The sequence below is a fragment of the Oncorhynchus masou genome, unplaced genomic scaffold (genome assembly GCF_036934945.1).
Source record: "Oncorhynchus masou masou isolate Uvic2021 unplaced genomic scaffold, UVic_Omas_1.1 unplaced_scaffold_1089, whole genome shotgun sequence".
In the NCBI taxonomy this organism is placed as follows: domain Eukaryota; kingdom Metazoa; phylum Chordata; class Actinopteri; order Salmoniformes; family Salmonidae; genus Oncorhynchus; species Oncorhynchus masou.
In genome coordinates, this window is record NW_027000607.1 from 187,697 (window position 1) to 194,420 (window position 6,724).

Below are 6,724 nucleotides of genomic sequence, written 5' to 3' on the forward strand. Positions count from 1 at the left end.
TGACGGTCTTGGATGTCAAAGATTTTAGAAATGGACAGATTTGATAACAACTGTGAGAGGAGGGAAGGGGAGGGAAACTTGTCTCCCACAGACTGTGAGGAGGATAAGGTGAGGGATGACGCTGTGGAGGTGGAGGGAGGGAACGAGGAAAGACTCTGTGAAGGTGGAGGGAGGGAACGAGGAAGGACTCTGCGGACGTGGAGGGAGGGAACGTGGAAGGACTCTGCGGACGTGGAGGGAGGGAACATGGAAGGACCATGTGGAGGTGGAGGGAGGGAATGAGGAATGACTCTGTGGAGGTGGAAGGAGGGAACGAGGAAGGACTCTGTGGAGGTGGAGGGAGGGAACGAGGAAGGAATCTGTGGAGGTGAAGGGAGGGAACAAGGAAGGACTCTGTGGAGGAAGAGAACGTGGAAGGACTCTGTGGAGGTGGAGGGAGGGAATGAGGAAGGACTCTGTGGAGGAAGAGAACGTGGAAGGACTCTGTGGAGGTGGAGGAAGGGGACAAGGAAGGATTCTGTGGAGGTGGAGGGTGGGAATGAGGGATGATGCTGTGGAGGTGGAGGTAGGGAACGAGGGATGACACTGGAGGTGGAGGGTGTGAATGAGGAATGATTATGTGGAGGTGGAGGGTGGGAACGAGGGATGAGACTGTGGAGGTGGAGGTAGGGAACGAGGGATGATGCTGTGGAGGTGGAGGTAGGGAACGAGGGATGATGCTGTGGAGGTGGAGGAAGGCAATGAGGGATGACGCCGTGGAGGTGGAGGTAGGGAATGAGGGATGATGCTGTGGAGGTGGAGGTAGGGAACGAGGGATGATGCTGTGGAGGTGGAGGTAGGGAACGAGGGATGATGCTGTGGAGGTGGAGGTAGGGAACGAGGAATGATGCTGTGGAGGTGGAGGTAGGGAACGAGGGAACGAGGGATGATGCTGTGGAGGTGGAGGTAGGGAACGAGGGATGATGCAGTGGAGGTGAAGGTAGGGAATGTGGGATGATGCTGTGGAGGTGGAGGTAGGGAACGAGGGAGGAAGAGAGTCATAGAACAGCACACTGCTGGTCTGCTGTGACCTGATAACATGTCATTCTTTCTCTCTGTCAGGGAAACAGACACACACCCCCCCCCTGTCTCCCCCCTCTCATGTATACCTTAAAGTAAAATCACCATCAATTAGGCTGCTTAGATATTTATATTTATCCATCAATCAGTTACAGCATCTCTCTCCATCACTGTCTCTCTCTCGCTCTCCCCCCCCCTCTCTCTCTCTCTCTCTCTCCCCTCATTTCCCCCCCCGCTTTCTCTCTCTCTCTCCATCAATCAAGGTCAGATGTACTGTTAATTTGAGAACATGCTCAGAAGAGTGTAGGGCTGAGAAGGGGACGTCGTGGAGGGTTTTAATTATTCACATCTGATGTGAAACCTGCTGTCATGTTGACAAATGACCAATGTCACCATTCCCATAGAGGAGCAAAGAATGAACACAAAAAATACTGGATATTCATACATGTATTCATAACATCAGATTGCTGTTACACTCCTTGTTCCAATCACTGATAACGTCACCCTCTGTTACAGTCTGCCCCTACAATAACAAGAACCCAGCCAGAACCAAGGAGCGTCGGGATTATCAGGAATTATCTCCATTCTCAACACTCCTTTTTCCCACCCCTGGAAGCCAAAACATCTCCACTTCTCTTCCTCCTGTAATGGGATGATACTGCGGAGGTGAAGGGAGGGAACGAGGGATGATGCTGTGGAGGTGGAGGGTGGGAACGAGGGATGATACTGTGGAGGTGAAGGGAGGGAACGAGGGATGACACCGTGGAGGTGGAGGGTGGGAACGAGGGATGATGCTGTGGAGGTGGAGGGTGGGAACGAGGGATGATGCTGTGGAGGTGGAGGGTGGGAACGAGGGATGATGCTGTGGAGGTGGAGGGTGGGAACGAGGGATGATACTGTGGAGGTGAAGGGAGGGAACGAGGGATGACACCGTGGAGGTGGAGGGTGGGAACGAGGGATGATGCTGTGGAGGTGGAGGGTGGGAACGAGGGATGATGCTGTGGAGGTGGAGGGTGGGAACGAGGGATGATGCTGTGGAGGTGGAGGGTGGGAACGAGGGATGATACTGTGGAGGTGAAGGGAGGGAACGAGGGATGACACCGTGGAGGTGGAGGGTGGGAACGAGGGATGACGCTGTGGAGGTGGAGGGTGGGAACGAGGGATGATGTTGTGGAGGTGAAGGGAGGGACGAGGGATGATGCTGTGGAGGTGAAGGGAGGGACGAGGGATGATGCTGTGGAGATGAAGGGAGTAACGAGGGATGATGCTATGGAGGTGGAGGGTGGGAACGAGGGATGATGCTGTGGAGGTAGAGGGTGGGAACGAGGGATGATGCTGTGGAGGTGGAGGGTGGGAACGAGGGATGACGCTGTGGAGGTAGAGGGTGGGAACGAGGGATGATGCTGTGGAAGTGAAGGGAGGGACAAGGGATAATGCTGTAGATGTGAAGGGAGGGACGAGGGATGATGCTGTGGAGGTGAAGGGAGGGATGAGGGATGATACTGTGGAGGTGAAGGGAGGGACGAGGGATGATACTGTGGAGGTGAAGGGAGGGACGAGGGATGATGCTGTGGAGGTGAAGGGAGGGATGAGGGATGATGCTGTGGAGGTGAATGGAGGGACGAGGGATGATGCTGTGGAGGTGAAGGGTGGGAACGAGGGATGATGCTGTGGAGGTGAAGGGAGGGATGAGGGATGATACTGTGGAGGTGAAGGGAGGGACGAGGGATGATACTGTGGAGGTGAAGGGAGGGACGAGGGATGATGCTGTAGATGTGAAGGGAGGGACGAGGGATGATGCTGTGGAGGTGAAGGGAGGGATGAGGGATGATACTGTGGAGGTGAAGGGAGGGACGAGGGATGATACTGTGGAGGTGAAGGGAGGGAACGAGGGATGACACCGTGGAGGTGAAGGGAGGGATGAGTGATGATACTGTGGAGGTGGAGGGTGGGAACGAGGGATGATGCTGTGGAGGTGGAGGTTGGGAACGAGGGATGATGTTGTGGAGGTGGAGGGAGGGATGAGGGATGATGCTGTGGAGGTGAAGGGAGGGAACGAGGGATGATGTTGTGGAGGTGAAGGGAGGGACGAGGGATGATGCTGTGGAGGTGAAGGGAGGGAACGAGGGATGATGCTGTAGAGGTGAAGGGAGGAAACGAGGGATGATGCTGTGGAGGTGAAGGGAGGGACGAGGGATGATAATGTGGAGGTGGAGGGTGGGATCGAGGGATGATACTGTGGAGGTGAAGGAAGGGATGAGGGATGATGCTGTGGAGGTGAAGGGAGGGAACGAGGGATGATGCTGTAGAGGTGAAGGGAGGAAACGAGGGATGACACCGTGGAGGTGAAGGGAGGGATGAGTGATGATACTGTGGAGGTGGAGGGTGGGAACGAGGGATGATGCTGTGGAGGTGGAGGTTGGGAACGAGGGATGATGTTGTGGAGGTGGAGGGAGGGATGAGGGATGATGCTGTGGAGGTGAAGGGAGGGAACGAGGGATGATGTTGTGGAGGTGAAGGGAGGGACGAGGGATGATGCTGTGGAGGTGAAGGGGGGGAACGAGGGATGATGCTGTAGAGGTGAAGGGAGGAAACGAGGGATGATGCTGTGGAGGTGAAGGGAGGGACGAGGGATGATACTGTGGAGGTGGAGGGAGGGAACGAGGGATGATGCTGTGGAGGTGGAGGGAGGGAACGAGGGATGATGCTGTGGAGGTGAAGGGAGGGAACGAGGGATGATGCTGTGGAGGTGGAGGACAGAGGTTGCTCTCCGGTTTTGTGATGAAACAAATGTGTGGTTAAATTTCTTCTGCCACTGTGTCTTCTTATAGTCTCGGCCTGTAGATCACAGTGTCAAAGACACTGGGTGAATAGTGTCGGTGTTGGCTCCGGTGCAGGTTGTAGCCCCCGACCACGGATCCGGCCATGGAGCTGGGTTGGACGCGGTGCCCGAAGTGGGCACCCGCGCCGAGGAAGGCTCCGGCCATGAAGCTGGGTTGGACGCTGTACCCGGACTGGGCACCGGTACAGAGGAGACCTCCGGCTATGGAACTGAGTTGGATGCCGTACCCGGACTGGGCACCGGCACAGAGGAAGGCACCGGCCGTGGAGCTGGGTTGGACACCGTACCCGGACTGGGCACCGGCACAGAGGAAGGCTCCGGCCATGGAGCTGGGTTGGACACCGTACCCGGACTGGGCACCGGCACAGAGTAAGGCTCCGGCCATGGAGCTGGGATGGACACCGTACCCGGACTGGGCATCGGCGCAGTAGACGGATCCTGCCATGGAGCTGGGATGGACACCGTACCCGGACTGGGCATCGGCGCAGTAGACGGCTCCTGCCATGGAGCTGGGATGGACACCGTACCTGGACTGGGCATCGGCACAAAATCTTTCATTCAAAGTGCAAACTACACACCAAATATCCAAAACCATAAGCTATTTCTCAGCCTTTGACTCAGTTGTCAATTGCATAAAACACTTTTTTCAAAACACTACACATAATTCTCTACCTAAAACACAAAAATCTAACAGGAAGTGACTTGCTTTCCTTTTCCAAACACAACCAATCAAAATGCTACACTTATTCACCAGGTCACAAACACACTCCTTACATGTGCAAACACTAATAGCTTAACTGATCACTAACCAACCACTGCTTTACTGTAGTATAGGCCTATAAATAGGTCAAAGGTCAGATTACCTGTTTTGAACAATGGATGCCAACAATGGACAGAGAGCAAGAGGAGTAGGAGGGAGAGGAAGAGGAAGAAGAGGACGAGGGCAAAGAAGAGAAGGAACGAGAGACATCTCTGATGAGATTAGGGCAACACTTGTTGATCATGTGATCAACCACGATTTGACCATGAGAGAGGCTGGACTGAGAGTCCAGCCCAAATTGAGTCGATTTACAGTGGCGTCCATAATTCGAACCTTCAGAAATGAGAACAGGTATGCAACTATCTAATGACTATTTTAGCATTACAGTAATGTACTGTAAAATACGTATGACTTCATAGTATTGCATAAACATTTGTAACTCTAAGCCATCCATTGACTGCACTGCATTGAATGAATGAGGTTGGTTATCATGCTGTACTACATTGAATGAATGAGGTTGGTTATCATGCTGTACTACATTGAATGAATGAGGTTGGTTATCATGCTGTACTACATTGAATGAATACGGTTGGTTATCATGCTGTACTACATTGCATGAATGAGGTTGGTTATCATGCTGTACTACATTGAATGAATGAGGTTGGTTATCATGCTGTACTACATTGAATGAATAAGGATGGTTATCATGCTGTACTACATTGAATGAATGAGGTTGGTTATCATGCTGTACTACATTGAATGAATGAGGTTGGTTATCATGCTGTACTACATTGAATGAATGAGGATGGTTATCATGCTGTACTACATTGAATGAATGAGGTTGGTTATCATGCTGTACTACATTGAATGAATAAGGATGGTTATCATGCTGTACTACATTGAATGAATGAGGTTGGTTATCATGCTGTACTACATTGAATGAATGAGGTTGGTTATCATGCTGTACTACATTGAATGAATGAGGTTGGTTATCATGCTGTACTACATTGAATGAATGAGGTTGGTTATCATGCTGTACTACATTGAATGAATGAGGTTGGTTATCATGCTGTACTACATTGAATGAATGAGGTTGGTTATCATGCTGTACTACATTGAATGAATGAGGTTGGTTATCATGCTGTACTACATTGTTTTGTACATTGTTTACAGTTCCTATGCTGAACACATACTGTGTTTGAATTCTGTACAGAGTGGAAAAGCAAAGACATCATGGAGGACGAGGACGCTTGTTTACAGATGTACAAGAGACTGCAATTATAAATATGGTTTTGGCCAACAATGCAATTAGGATTCGAGAGATAAGAGAGCATATCTTGAATAATGACACCATATTTAACAACATCAATGCTGTAAGCCTGTCGACCACACAACGCATCCTCCAACGGCACCGAGTAACGATGAAACAACTTTACAAGGTGCCATTTGAGAGAAACTCTGACAGAGTCAAGAATATGCGACATGACTTTGTAGAGGTATGTATGCAACACTACTTCCAGTTCTTCAGACATACCATATTTACTCATCTGTATATCCTTTTGTCTGTTACAGAGAGTATTGGAGCCGGATGCCCATGTAATTCACCATTAATTTATTTATGTGGATGAGGTTGGCTTCAACCTCACCAACCAGGCACCGCGGAAGAAATGTAATAGGACAGAGGGCAATTACCAATGTCCCTGGACAGCGTGGGGGTAATATAACTATGTGATCTGCCATCACTCAAAACGGGGTCCTCCATCACAATGCCACACTGGGTCCGTACAACACCGGCCATATGCTCACTTTTCTGGATGCAATTTACACAATGCTTGTCCCAGATCCAGATCAGGAGCCTGCTAGATTTGTGGTTTTATGGGACAATGTTAGTTTTCACCGGGCTGTTCTGGTCCAAAACTGGTTTGCCACCCATCCACAATTTGTAGTTTTGTACCTACCCCCATATTCACATTTTCTAAATCCCATAGAGGAATTCTTCTCAGCCTGGCGCTGGAAAGTGTATGATCGCCAACCCTATGCCCGCATGTTGCTTCTCCAGGCAA

General features: G+C 50.9%; 1 long non-coding RNA gene across 1 annotated transcript; it reads left to right on the forward strand.

The window, feature by feature from the left end:
• The first annotated feature begins 4,384 nt into the window (after positions 1-4,384).
• Positions 4,385-6,449, forward strand: LOC135529086 (uncharacterized). The gene is made up of 3 exons (XR_010453650.1): positions 4,385-5,012; positions 5,875-6,157; positions 6,234-6,449. It is a non-coding gene; the product is annotated as an uncharacterized LOC135529086 (long non-coding RNA).
• Positions 6,450-6,724: the final 275 nt, after the last annotated feature.